General features: G+C 40.7%; 1 protein-coding gene across 2 annotated transcripts in view; it reads right to left on the bottom strand.

Annotated features, from left to right (window-relative positions):
- STAG1 (STAG1 cohesin complex component) overlaps positions 1-14005 on the bottom strand; it is a gene marked incomplete at its 3' end in the record, with an annotated part of 421944 nt that extends 407939 nt beyond the window's left edge. For both annotated transcript variants that reach the window (XM_082655685.1, XM_082655684.1), the window contains exon 1: positions 13845-14005. The remainder of the gene's footprint in view (positions 1-13844) is intronic.
- Between the last annotated feature and the right edge of the window lie 1287 nt (positions 14006-15292).

Genomic DNA, 15292 nt, shown 5'->3' with positions numbered 1-15292 from the left:
ACAACACTTCTCATTATTACCTCTATTGCAACCATAGCCCAGGCACCATCACCTGAACACTGCAACGACCTAACCCTCCCCTCTTCCATTCCACCCCCAGCACAATCCAACATTCACACCTCAGCTAGAGGTGTCGCAACCTTGGCACCTTTGACATTTTGGGCCAAAAATACTTTGCTGGAGGGAGCCTGTCCTGTACTACTGCAGAATATTTAGCCATATCCCTAATCTCTACCCACTAATGCCAGTAGCATACACCATCACCCCCAGCTGTGGCAAATGAAAATGTCTGCAGATTGCCAAATGTCCCCTTGGAAGCAAAATATAACCCACAGTGGAGAATCACCGAGCTAGAGGGATGTTTTTTAAACATTTCTCTGCTTAAAACTCTCCAATGGTTTCTCATTTTACTTATAATAAAATCTGTGCTCCTTAGAGCCTTGCTCACCCAAACGTACCCTATGTAATCCAGATTCTGGCCTACCCCTCTAACCTCAGGTGAAGCCACTATATTCTTCCTGCATTATGCTCCCTCCATAACGACCTTTCAGTTCCTAAAATACCACAGCCATTTCTGCTATAGAGATTTTGCCTTTGCTCTTCCTTGTGCCTGAACCATTCTTGCCAGGTTATGTGCAAGCTCAGCTTAAATTTAACATCCTCGAAGATGCCTTTCCTGACTCTGTTTATGCATCTCACTATTACCCATCACAGTACCTCACTTATTCCCTTTACAGCTTTTAACACAGTGTACAGTTATTTTGTTTACCTGATTATTGACTGTCTCTCACATGAGGACAAATACCTTGTCTGCCTTATTTCCAGCATCTAGGCAAAATGAAACGAACAAATTTTTAACTCGAGAACCTTAAGTACTAGATAAGTTGGTATCAATAACTTCAACTCCACCCCCCTCTCATTTCCCACCTATATTTATGATCATTCCCTTGAAGTGGAGGGAGGAGAGTGGAGGGGAAAGGAAGAGACTAACAAAGCCCTCATCCATAAAGTATCTTTGTCATCATCATGTTCTCTGAAGCACTGGGTGCAGATTAAATGACATATGTAATGAATCTAAAGCACTTGGATGGGTGTGATAAACAACCTGTATTCAATAACTGATGGCTTTGTATGTAAAGCACCAAGCACAACACCTATACAGATAACTGAAAAATGACAGTTCTCTTGCCCCTTTTAATATCACTCTACCACCAGCTCACCCCGAATACAGTAAGAATGTAATTTTGTACCTAGGAGATGCCTCTCCCCTTCCAGGCCTCCAGGAACATAACATACCATACTAGGTGTAACACAGGCTAGTCACTCATATATGTATGTTGACTGAGGAAAGCAAAATATCCATTAACCAAAGCCAATTTATCATAAAATGACTTCAGAATTATACTTCAATTAGCTTCAGTAAACAAAATAACCATATGAATATTCAATTTCTGAACCCAGCTTTAAATTAAATTCAGGAAAAATATAAATTACTGTTTAACAATATCAGTGTTGGTTACTAAAAATACCTATGCGTCTAATACAAATACAAGTCTACTTATAGAAAACTGCACAACTTTTACCTAATAATTAGAAGAAAATGATTTACCTTAAATTCCTTTTTAATATACTGTTTCTGACAGCATTCTGTATATGCATTTGGGGCGGGGGGGTCCTGAGGAAAGTGGTAAAGCAATATATTATAAAGGAAACATAAAGGCAGCCAGACTGCCAGGGTCTGAATCCCAGTTCTGCTAATTACTAGCTATGTGAACTCTGGAAAATCACTTAACTTCTCCATGCCTCAGTTTCCTCATCTGTAAACTAAGACTTAACAATACTACCCACCTCATGGGGTTGTTGTAAGGATCACCTAAGTTAATGTATGTAAAATGCTTAAACAGTGCCTAGTATATAGGAAATACTGTAACTATTAATGTTATTGTTATTTTGTTTCTTTGCATCATTATGGTTAACAGCTGCCATACTGGATAGCACATATACAAAACATTTCCATCACTGCAGAAAGTTCTATTAAACAGCACTGTAACAGACTACAGGATAGTTAGAATGCCTGATGAGATAATGCTTATCTTTTCTAATTTTTTAAGAAGTGCTTAGGAAAAAAGCACTCTAAACCCAAAGTAGTTTTTAATCTAATAACTTTGACAGGTAACGAAGAACTTGGGTTTTGATCTATTTAACAAGTCAAATAAAAGAGAAGTGGTGAAGGAAAGAGAGACTTTTTTAAGGATCTCTATTCGACAAGATAACAAAACAAATGAATTTTTTATTTCCTGTCTACCTTATCCTACTAAACACTCTCTGCCAAGGCTACCATACTTAGAAAAGGAATTTGTTATTAATTATATTCAAATATAATTATCAACATATCAAAAAAAACTTGTGATACAGTATTGTATGTGCTTCTTTAACACAGTAAATAAAAGATCTAGAGGTGGGTCTAACAGCCCAATTTTAAAGCACTGATTAGGATAAAAGATATTTTGAGATATCTGTATCTGCAGATACAGATCTGCAACATCTGTAATTTAATATGAAAATATTTCTCATTTCTATTGGTAACAAAGTTACAGCATTGCTTATACAACTGTGATTTGTTGCCTACATTCAAAGTTGAAGAAAATGCTAAATCTTACTTAGAGGTTAGGGAAAATGAAAATATTATTTTCCCATCTAAGTTTATGAACTCCAGGTTTTAAAAAAAAGTTGCTTAAGAGATTAGACTTCAGAGTTATAAAAACCTGGACTCAAACCCACCGCTTCCTAGCTAGGTAATATTGGGAAAAGGTACTTTACCTCCTCTGTGAAATGTGAGTAATACCTATATAAGATAGCTGTGTTTATTATCATGCTACTCAACATAGTATTTGCCACATTCTCAATAAACCTGTGTACTATTAAAATCAGTAACCAAGTTCTGACAGTTATGTACTTCAGAACCCTCTGTGCATCAGAAAATCAGGGATTTGATGTCAGTTGGTCTGGGGTAGATCACACCCATTCTTTGGTATATTTTTAAAGCTCCCAGGTGATTCTAATGTGCAGCCACTAGCCTAAGGACAAAGTTCAAACTCTAGTTTGGCACACTAGGCACTCTGGTCACTGCTTACAGCCCTAAATTTTAATCACTCCTCTATAGGTAACCCCAAGCTCTTCACACACAGTCAAATAATGCTTCCTCAAGAAGTGGGCTATAGTAGTGGCTCTCAAACTTCAGCCTGCATTAGAATCACTGTTAAAACACAAATTGCTGGTCTCTATCTCAAGAATTTCTGATTCAATTGGACTGGGGTGAGGACCAAGAACTTGTATTTCTAACAAGTTCTCAGGTAATGTTAATACTGCTGACGCAGGGAGCACAATTTAAGAACCACTGGGCTCTAGACTACATCACTACATTGTCCCTGTATATTCACCTGGAATGCCATTCCCATCTCCATCATCCCATTCTTGCTTGGCTAACTTTCACTTTTCTTTCAAAACTTATATAAGAATTTGCCTTCAGGAAGCATTTGCTCACTTCAACAAACCACCTCAAGGCATTTATTACCTACTATAAAACTTATCTGCCAGAAAAAACACACTACAGAATATTCTTAATGGTATACTAATGCACAGGTTAAATATCTACTACCATATACAGGCTGTTTTGCAAGAACTGAGGGAAAAGGCCTCCTTTGGGCAGGCGAATTAGAAAATGCTAAAAAAGCAAATGGACAGTTGGTCAAGCAGAATGAAACCTGGATTTCAGCCCCCACCTAGCCCCTTGGCCGTGGCACCTTTATGCAGAGCACCACCAATTCCTAACCAGTCATGGCAGCCCTGGCACAGCCTACCAGTAAAACACAAAGGAAGAGCCCTTAGATCAATCCTGGACTTGAGAAAGGGAGAGACGATGGGAGGAAGGGGCAATAAGGCTGTCAGGAAAGAATTTTTGGAGAAGGTTATATCACACCTAAGTTCTGAGTCGTGAATCGCCTTCTCTGTACATCAGGAAGACAAGAACTGTGCTTTAATGTTTTTATACCCACAGTGTATGGCTCACTGTAGATGTTCAATAAATGTTTGAATGACTCACAATGACTAAAATTATATGAAGACACTTGCTAATCTATCTCTTTCTCACCAAATAAAGAAGCAAACACACACCCATCGCTGGAACCAAAAACCATAAATACTACCTAAATATTAACGTATTTGGCCTGTACACTAATCAGCTAGGGGAAAGCATGAATTATTCTAATAACCTGTTGGAAGATGAGACAAAAGGGCCTGCTGGTAACACACTTAGGTTTTTCAAAACTAAAGTCTTTAAAATCAAAAACTTTGCATTACCTGATTCAGAACTGATTTCCTGATTATTTCAACATGGACTAAAAAATTTACAGGAATCTTGGAAACTAATTTTACAACAAAGAAACTGAGGCTCAGAGAAGTAGTGACTCAAAGGCACACAGCTAGTTAGTGGTAAAGCTGTAATTAAAACTCAAGTCACTGGCCCTATACTAGTTTTCTCTCTCCTATATCACACTCCCTTTGCATTTATAAAATAAAATATTAAATATCCAAAACTTTTTTAAAAACTCAGATTAACCCAGGTTTTGTTCTCTCTACCCCATTTTAATGAGAGGAAAAGCAGCCAACTAACCATCTTACTTTGTCTAGGAACTTAAAGAGGTAACTTTCAAGATTATGTTTTGCTTTTGGTAAAGATTCATTCCTAAGTCTCTTTGTTTGCAAAATTATACATGCAAAGCTAATATTCATAAATAAAAATCCTGATACAGTCTTCAAATTTTCTCAATTACCAAGGAAGCATTACAATGGCTTTCCAAGATACAGTACTTTCTAAAGAAAGAGCCTGATTTTTAAAATACGTTTAACAATAAGCAGAAAACTGGCTATAACTCTCACCTCTCTATTAACCTGAGTACCTCATCCTCTGACCTCTCTCATTAATAGTTTATTAAACTAGCTTTATGTGCTAATAAGAACCAATTAATTAAAATTCTTTGCTTCTGGAAAGTAATCTTATGACTTATCTGGATTATAATTTTATTCGCCTTTTAAATTTAAGATGAATGTCTTTTGGATTTATATACAATGCAACATAGTCTAAGAGTTAAGAGTTAACTTTTTAACTGACACAGCAATCCACGAGACATGCTTGGTTTTTTTTCTTTCCTTTTTTTTTTTTTTTTTTGCGGTACACGGGCCTCTCACCGTTGTGGCCTCTCCCGTTGCGGAGCACAGGCTCCGGACGCGCAGGCTCAGCGGCCATGGCTCACGGGCCCAGCCTCTCCGCGGCATGTGGGATCTTCCCGGACCGGGGCACGAACCCGCGTGCCCTGCCATCGGCAGGCAGACTCTCAACCACTGTGCCACCAGGGAAGCCCGAGACATGCTTTTATTACTTCCAATTATACAGGTGAGAAAACTGAGATTTAGAGAGGTTAAAGAATTTGCCCAAGTTTACATGCCTAGGAAGGAGATGAGTTAGAATTTGACATAGGCTGTGTAACTCAGGTGTCAGGAACTCTCTTGGACAATATATAATGGCTTTCTTAGCCCTTAATCATGTGATAATGCTTCCTTCATCTGTGAACATACAAACTTTTTAACTATCCCTAACAGTAGAAGGTAAGTAATGCATTTTCTTCCTGAAAGTTAATTTAGGCTTTAAAAATAAAGCAGAACACAGCTTAAGACATTCTTTAGCTTTTGTATCTTGCATTCTGTCGTAAGAATTTCTGCACGTATGCTACCTTGTACTATCTCTACTAGAGAAAAGAGAAAGCCTACCTCTCAGTACTCTAAATGAGATAAGAAAAAATAATAACATGATATAATAGAATCGACAGACCTTTAGAATAACAGAGGGAATAAGGGACCTCAAAAGAGACAATCAGGTCATGTTCATGCTTGACTATGTATAAAACTTTTTTTCTGCCTAAGATTGAGGAGACAAGCAGTGGTGTCTCAAACCTCTACCTGAACCTTTAAACCAACTCAACAATTATGCAGAGAAATCTTGTCAAAGAGCCTAAAAAGGTAATACTTAAATATTGTTATCTCAATTAGAAAATAAAAGGACTATCCTGAAAAACTCTTCCAACTCTTCCTGACCTATTAAAAATAATCTATCATTTGGGGGGACCTGACAAGGAGAAGGGCTTGTCCTCTTACCTCTGCACTTTATGCTTCCAAAGTATCCTGAACCTAAAGCCCTCACAACATTTCAGGTAGTATCCCTATTTGTTTTGTTGCTTTGGGGTTTGGTTTCAGTTTTTAATCTCTCCCCATAAAATAGAAGTTGTTTAAAAGCAAAGTCTATGTATTTAACAACTTTATATACTCACTACTAGTCATGGAGTTAAGCACTCATATTAATATTTGCTGAAAAAATTTTAATTGGATTCCCATCACAGAGATAAGACAACTGAGGCCTCTAGAAATTAAGTGTTCTACTCAAGACCTCATGACTGTTATATGATAGAAAAAGAAAACCAAATCTCTGTAAAATAAACTTCAAAAGATTACAAAAAGCATAAATAAGGCTGAGATAAAAATGCCCTTTTAACAGATTTAGAGTGTGGGTTCTGAGAGTAAGTCTGGATTTAAATCCTGGCTCTCTCATTTATTAGTTGTCTGGCCTTGCAACAATTAGTCTACAAAATACCGTGCCTTATGAACACCACCACTTACCAAATCTTATGGTGCCAACAATAAATGCAATAATGCATTTACAGTAAATGAAAATACAAAGACGGTGATAACTGTTGGCTGAAGTTATCAGGAAAGATTTTACACAGATTCTACAGCTCAGTGTTTGTTTTTTCTGTTTTTCCTTTCTTTGTGAGCTATATCAATTATACAGCATAATACATAAAATCTAGATAACAGTTTAAAGAATCATCAAGTGAATACTCCATGTAACTACTACTAACATCAAGAAATAGAATACTCCAAAAACTTCTCTACAATGTGTCCCTCCCTCATCACAAACTTGAGAGGTTTAAGCAAATCTAATAAACTTAATTTAGTTAATTTAAGATTAAATAAGTTTAATCTAACCTGTAAAACAGATAGCAGCAACATAATAACAACAACTTCCTCACAGGGTTACTGTAAAATATTTACTGGTATACAGTAAACACTCCATGAGTGTTTCTTACACACACATTATACCCCAGAACAAAGACATGGGGTGGGGGGGCGGGGAATATAACTATGTAATCAAACTGGTGAGAGCATAAAACCTACAGGGAAGTACAGCACAGAGACAGAGCTAGAAAGCTAGGTTGGGGCCATGTAAGAAATAAAAGAAAAATCTAAGCTAATAACATAGAGGAAATTGAGAAAATTCACTGGGCAGTTTTGAAAGACAATTCTCCATGGGTCTCTTGTTTTTCTGCCTGTCTGGAAAACAGAGGCACCGACTGCCTTTGATCCAATCTTTTCAAGTATATTTGTAGAATCTTGGAAAAAAGAAATAGCATCTCTCCCTCAAGAAAAGGAGAGGTATGCTTACAACCCATTATAAAGATTCCAGTTTCTCTAAGCTTGGGATTCCCCTCCTCTAACACAACCCAATGCATGTGCAAGTGTCACATCTTCACCCTACCGTGTACAAACTGGGGCTCCAAGATCTGACACTAATAACTGTGGCTACTGCTCTTGCTGTAATGCACTGTTCTTCATTTCTGACCAAGGAGTCTCATGACTCCAATAAACTGTAGCAGGTTAACTTAGTCTGCAAGTAGGGTAAAATCTCAGTGCTTGACAGGCATTAGCACATAATCAATGTTTATTATAACTGATAGATTCCACTTCCACACTGTCAGAAAGGATAAAAAATGCAAAACCCAACTATATGCTGCCTTCAAGAGGCACACTGTAAATATAAAGGAAAAAAGAGTTCTAAGTAAATGGATGGAAGAAAATACATTACAGAAACAGTAAGCTCAAGAAAGTTGGAGTGGCTATATTAATATCAGAAAAAGCAGATTTTAAGACAAAGACTATTACCAGGGATAAAGAGGGACATTTCATAAAGCCCAATTCATCAGAAAGACCTAATAATCATAAATTGTATGTGCCTAATAACAGAGCTTCAAAATACATGAGGCAAAAATTAACAGAATTAAGGGAGAAACAGATAATTCCACAGTCATAGTTGGATATTTTAATATCCCTCTCAGCAACTGAATAGAACTAGAGTAAAAAAAAACAAAACAAATAAAACAAAACCCAAGACATAAATGATTTGAAAAATGCTACCAAAGCACTTTAATCTAATTGATATTTACAGAATAGTACACCCAACAACTGCAGAATATTCTTTCAAGTGTGAAAGGTACATTTACCAAGATAAACCATATGATGAACCATAAAACAAGGTTCAGTACATTTAAAAAGATTAAATTCATACAGAATATATCTCAAGACCTCAAAATAAAATTAAGTTGGAAATCAATAACAAGAAATCTAAAATAATCCCAAATACATGAAAATTAAACAACACGCTTTTAAATAATCCGTGGGTCAACAAAGAAATCACAAAGCAATCAGAAGCTATTTCAAACTAAAAGATAATAAAAATATCAAAATCTGTGGGATGTTGCAGTGCTTGGAGGAAAAGCTATAGCTTTGAATGCTTACATTAGAAAACAAGAAATGTCTGAAATCTATGACCACTTTAAGAAGCTAGAAAAAGAAAAGCAAAACACATGGGGGAAAGAAAATTATAAAGAACAGAAACAAATGAGAGAGAAAAGACAAATGGAGAAAATTAGCAATGTTATTTTTGAAAAGAGATACAAATAGATAAACCAAGAATTAGACTGGCCAAGAAAAAAAGAAAGAACACATTAACAACACCAGAAATTAAAGAGATATCACTACAAATCCTACAAGCAGTCAAAGGATAACAAGGGAATTTTATAAACAACTAATGTCAACAAATTCCTTTAAAAATACAACAAAACTAACATAAGATGAAACAAAATCTGAATAACTCTATGTCTAGTAAAAAATTGAATTTGAATTTACCAAAAGTCTTCCCACACACACAAAAAAATGTAAGTTCAAATGGTATCACTGATGAATTCTATCAAACAGTCAAGGAATATTGCACAGTGTTTCAGTCAGTAGAGGGAACACCTCCCCGGCTTATCTTATGAGGCCATCATAATCCTAATACTGAAAGCTGAAAAAAAATTACAACCAAAGAAAACTACAAAATAATATCCCTGATGAAGAAATATCCTCAAGCCCTAACAAAATATTAAACATAAAAAGGATAATACACTGTGATCAAGTGAGGTTATCCTAGGCATCAAGATTAACATTTGAAAACCACCACTGGTGTTTGAAAACCTGTGGTAGAATGATGAGCACTTTGTTGCTAAATTTGGCTACTGCAAATATTTTTGTTCACCTACCCCAACATACAAGAATATCTCTCATCAGAAATATAAAGACATAAGTATAACTGCTAGGTTTATGGTACATGTATTCTTCAACTTACTACAAATCATTTTCTTTTGCAAAATGACTATGTCCCTCCAAAAGTGGGAGTCTGATTTCCCCACATTCTCATTAACACTTGATATTATCAGAATTTTTAATGTTTGCCAATCTGGTAGAAGTGAAATGATTTCTTCTTATGGTTCTACTTTGCACTCTCCCAATTACCAATGAGATTATAATTCGGCTGTGGGTTGCTGTAAGTCATGATAGCACATAGGTGAGTTGCAACCAGCATTCTTAATTTAAAAAAAAGAAAAAATTAAAAAATCAGCGTGTACCACATAAAGGTTAGACATTATTTCCATGGTTTGTGTGTTTGTACTGGGTCACAACATAAAATGTTTTTGTAACTTTGAGCTTCTAGCAAGTTAAAAGCCACCTCTAGAGCTGTTTAATTACAGCAAAACTCCTTAGAGAAATTTGGGCAACTAACTGGTACATCATTTAGGCCCATAATACTAAGGATGTATCTTATAAAGAAGGCAGGATTGAGATGTCCTTTAAGCACTAACTGGCTTAAAGAATTAGAAGAGGGAGAAGAAACCTGAAAGAAGAAATAAGGAGTGAAACAGAAAAAGGATTCTATAAAACAAACTGGTCTATGACCTACTTAAAGCTCACTTAAAAAGAATCACATTTGTCAATAAGACAAGGTTTCTCTCAGCACTAAAACATAGGAAGTTGGGATCCCATCCTCTTGACTACCAAAATGACAGAAAACTGATCCATCCTTCTCTGTAGACACATCCTAATTCCCACCTCAAGAATCATCTCTTTCTTGGGCTTATGCAAGAGCATCCTCTTAGGTCTCTGCTTCCTACCTTTCCCTACAGAGCGTCACAGTACCAAGAATCATCTAAATTCTAGAGATTCATATTTTAATTCAGCTAACAAAGATTTTCCAAGCGCTTACTATATCACCTCTCTATTAAGAAATTAAGCTGTACCTCCCGAACAATTTTAACTCCTGGTTATAGTCTCTAAATCTTGTTATTCTTAACTAAAACTGTCCTAATTGCCTCCTCTTGAAGGTGTTTTGCTTCTTGGACTGTTAAACCTCCCGCATACCATGACCAATTTCTGCTACCCTCTTTGTCCACCAATAATATCCCTACTCTATTTTAAATAACTATTCTTTTTCATAATCCCTTCTTCAAAAGTTGCTGGACCAATCACACACAGCAAATGTCTGGTGTAATGAGTTTATGAATCTACCTGTCACTTAATAAGAGTGTGATCTTAGGCATTTAAATTTCTTAACTTCCCTGAGATTCAATCTCATCCCTAAAATGAGAAAACAATAGGTATCAAGCAGTAATGAGAATTACATAATCTCTATTGTCTTTTTTCTTTTTACTTAACTTTTTAACTTTTATTTTTAATTTCCTCTAAATGCAATTAAATGCTTTTATAGAGGGACGCACTTCAACTGAGATACCATGAAATACAAAACGGAAAAAGGATGAAGACAAAACCAGTATGAGTAAACTCACCAGGTGGGGTTACACTGCTCTGCCTATGTGCTCTTCTTGTACATCCAGATTCTAAAGAAGCAACTGTAAAGATACTTCTTTCCCCATGGCAAACAAAATTCTAACAACCCACAATGACCCACACCCTAGTATATAACCCTCCCCTTGAGTGTGGGAGAGACTTGTAAATATAATGGAACATCACTCCTGAGATTGTTACATGGCAAATAGATCTTTGCATATGTATTTAAGTTCCCTAATCAGTTGAGTTCACCAAAAAGGAGATCTTCCTGAGTGGGTCTGACCAAATCAGATCAGCTTTAAAAAGGGGTCTTAAAAGGGAGTCCAAAGGACAGAGACAGAGGAAGCCAGAGCAACTGACTTCTGCTTGCCTGGATGAAAGCAAACAGCCATGATGTGAAATGCCTACGTGAACATGTGGTAAGGAACTGAGAAAGGTCCTTGGCCAACAGCTAGAAAGAAGATGGCAACATCAGTCATACAGCCACAAGGAAATTCTGCCAACAAGTAGTGAGCATGGAAGAAGGTCATGAGCCTCAGATGAGAACTGCAGCCACAGCTAACACCTTGATTTTAGCCTGGTGAGATGATGAAAAGCGAGCCCAAAGTACCCAGATTTCTCACCTACAGAAACTGTGAGCTACTAAATGGGTGTTGTTTAAGCTAGTACATTTGTGGTACTTCGCTATACATAAAAAGAAAACTAATACACTCCATCAACATAGGACAAAGCAGAAAAGGATAAAAAGGGGGAAGAGACATCTTTTTCTCCAGAGTGCACTGTATCTCCTCACAGCACTGATTATGAAGATATAAGATCCAGAATCAAGGAAAAAGATTAAAACTATAAAATTACATAAATTTTTACAGTTTTAATGATTAAGAAGGGCTTTTCCACACACAGCTTGTTATACAACTACCATATAATTTATTACCTTCATTTTAGTGATGAGGAAAGAAAGGCTGGAAGAGTGACACCCCAAAGATCACAAACCTAGGGTATGTTTAAAGTAACTTCAGTCCAGGGCGCTCTTCTCCCCTACCACAGCCCCCTTAAGGCTTTAAAAGAGCCATTCAAATCAACAGTACCTGCATACTGTCTTCAAGGGAAGCGTTCCTAGTAACATAATTTCCCGTATTTCAAATCTACTTAAATACCCCTTGGCTTTGTCAGAATGTCAAAACTAAAGTGGATACTGAAAAATTTCCAATCAAAAGTAGTTTGGTTGTAAAAATGACCATGGGTAGACCATTTGAAAAAACAATGTACATTTTGAAATGTAATGAAAACTTTAGCAAAACGCTTGTCGGTTTTCTAGTACTTTATTTAGATAGCAAACAAATTGTGTTATAACTATTCTCAAAAATCCAAAGCAAGTAAACAACCTTTCCGAATCTTTCACTATTTCCCCCCTTGGGCAAATTTGTTTAGCCTGAACATTTCGTACGTTATAAATATGACAACGTGGTACAATATATCATACAATACACAGGCTGTTTTTATTTTCACTGTTATATGTATTTTCCTAAGTGCTTCACCATCAGAATTTGTAATTTTCTTAAAAAGATACAGGAAAATCTAAAAGGTGTAGTCAAATTCCACGTAAGTTACAAATCACACAACTTTCTTCATGCCTAGTCAAATACTTTCCTAAACACTATGTTTGCTAAGAGATGCAAAATAAAGTCCTTTCTAGTCACAACCACGAGAAGGAATAAACTATATATTCATCATCTTAACATCGACTTTAACAGCAAATAATTCGCTGTCGTCACATACAAACAGCATCGTTTTGAGTCTATAAGCGTCCAAAACCATCCCGTGATTTATACGCCCGGGGCACGATTCTCTGCAATGTGAAGAAAATCGGTAAAATGTCAAATGTTGGTGGAAGGGGTGACGTGACAATCCTAAAACCTGAAAATTTCTTAGTCCCTACAGCACACAAGAAGCACCCCGTTTGGACTCTCCAATCAAGGCCCAGGTCCAAATCCAGGCACTCCAGTTTCCCAGCTCTTCACCACCACCACCACCCCGAGAAAGGAGGGAAAACAACTTTTATTGGCCTCGTCTCCTGGGGGGCTGGCAAACTAGCGGGGCAGTGCTCCGGCCTGGACACGTTTCACAAGGAGGCCTCCGTCGGGGGCGGGGAGGGCAGATAGCGGGAAAGCCCGGCTTCGACGTCCCCTCTGCCCCAAGCGCCAGCCCCCCACTCCACCCCACCGAGAAGAGGCCTGGGCCGGCCGCCACGCCGAGCGACCCCCCGGTCCCTCCGCCGAGGCGAGCTTGTTGTCATGTGACGCCGCCACCGCCGCTAAAACACCGCAGAAACGCAGGGCGGCGGGCGGCATTCGCACCAGCCCGCCTCGGCCCGGCCCCGCCGGGCGCGGGCGAGTCCCGAGAGTCCAGGCGGGGGGGCGGAGGGCGGGCTTGGCGGCGGGCCCGAGCGCGCCACAAAGGCTTCCGCGCCCGTCGCCGTAGTGCCTGAACGGGCGGGGGCACAATTTTCGGGGCCCGCGAGAGGGGTGCGGAGCGACCAGGGCTCCGGGGCGCCCGCCGCGCCCACAGTCGTTCCCCCCGGCTCCCGGACGGCCGGCGACCGCCGCGCCCCGCACAGGCCCGCGCGGCCTCCCTCCCCCGCGCGGGGCCCGCGCCCGGCCCGCCCGCTCCCCGCTCGCGCTCTCTCGCTCTCTCCCGGCCTCCATCTTGGATCGGCGCTTCCAGCCCCCGCGCCGCTGCCGCCGCATTCCCCCTCTTTCCCGCCCCCCGCTGCCGTCGCCGCCGCCCGCACTCACCTCAGCTGCCCATCCGGGCGCAGCCGGCCGTCGACCTAGTTTCCCCCCAAAAGTCTCCGGTGTGTTATTCCCGATGTGGGGGGGTTGTTACGGGGTGGTCGCCGGGGGTTCGGGAGCGGGGGCCGCGCCTTCAACGGAGCTGCAATCCTAACCCGCCATCTGGTGGCATTTTCCACACGCCAATGGCGCCGCTGCAGACTTGGGTCCGGACCGCCCTCTGCTGGCCGCCGTGCTTACTGCCTCGCTGACGGGACGGACCTGCCCGGAAAGGGGAGGGAGCTGAGGCGCGAGCAGGCGGCCGCGGCGGGGACGCGCGCAAACGCTTTCCTGTGGGGATTACGCGCACGCGCGCCAGCGGGGCGGGAAACGTGGCCGCTGCGTGGCGGCCCGGCCCCCGCACGGAGCGCTGGCCCAGCTCAGCCAATCGCGAGCGGCGGATACCTCTCCGTGACGGCCCTGTAGACTGTTCGTGGCCGCCCGAGGCGGGCGGAAGGATGGCCGCGGCGGCGCTTGCGCGCCCCGCTAGCTGAGCTGCTGCCCGCCATTTTTGGAGCTTTTCCGAGACCTGGGAGGGAAACCCGCCCCCGGCCCCTCCACCGAGGCCCCTCCCCGGGTCGCGGGACTGGCGCTTCCCCGCAGCCCCGCCCGGCTCCTGCTACCCCCATCCCCCGCCCGGGACGAGCTCTGCGGAAACGCGAGGGGGTGGCGGCACAAAACTCTGCTCCCGCCTCTCTTGGGTTTCATGAGGGCCTCAGAGTTTAGCATTGTACTAGCGATTTATTGTTGACTGTTGACGAGCCGCTTCCCCCGGCGCTGGTGTAAAGGTTTCGAGAACTGTTTGGGACCTCCCTCGCCGCCGATCTAGACCCAACACTGCTCGCCGCAGGCCGATTGGCGTCGTCCCTGCGTCTGTAAAGCAGATCCTCTCCGTGGTGCCGGCTTTGCATAAGGCGGCAGCATTGGCTAGTTAGTGAGTAAAGAATGTAGGTAGACTGGGAAAATATAGCCTCTGCTTTGGAATCAGATTTCACCTTCCACAGCCTAGGACTACTCTCAGTAGCTGTGAAATGGACGTGAAAATCCTAGCCTTTTAGCTGCCAAAAGGGAAAGTTGATTAACGTGAGATCATGACCAAAATATGCCGCTGAACGTCGCCTTTCCCTACTCTCCACCCGCCTCTCTGTGGCCGTGGCTTCTACCTTTCACCCACTCACAACTTTCAATACAAAAGTGAATCCTTAGTCTCCCAGGTCATCAGCCCCATTTATGACTAAATCTCTGTTACTATACCCAGCTCTATTTCTGTCTTGCCTTAGAATCGCTCAACTCTTTTTTAGTAGTCTTAACGGCCAGTCTCCAGTAGATTACCCGTATTTCTGATTTCTCTCCCAAGGGTCACAGGTATGTGGGTTTTCACTGGAGGAAGTCACAATTCTACCTGCTTGGTA

The sequence above is a fragment of the Grampus griseus genome, assembly GCF_964374135.1.
Source record: "Grampus griseus genome assembly, chromosome: 5".
NCBI lineage: Eukaryota > Metazoa > Chordata > Mammalia > Artiodactyla > Delphinidae > Grampus > Grampus griseus.
This window is presented reverse-complemented; position numbering and strand designations above follow the sequence as displayed.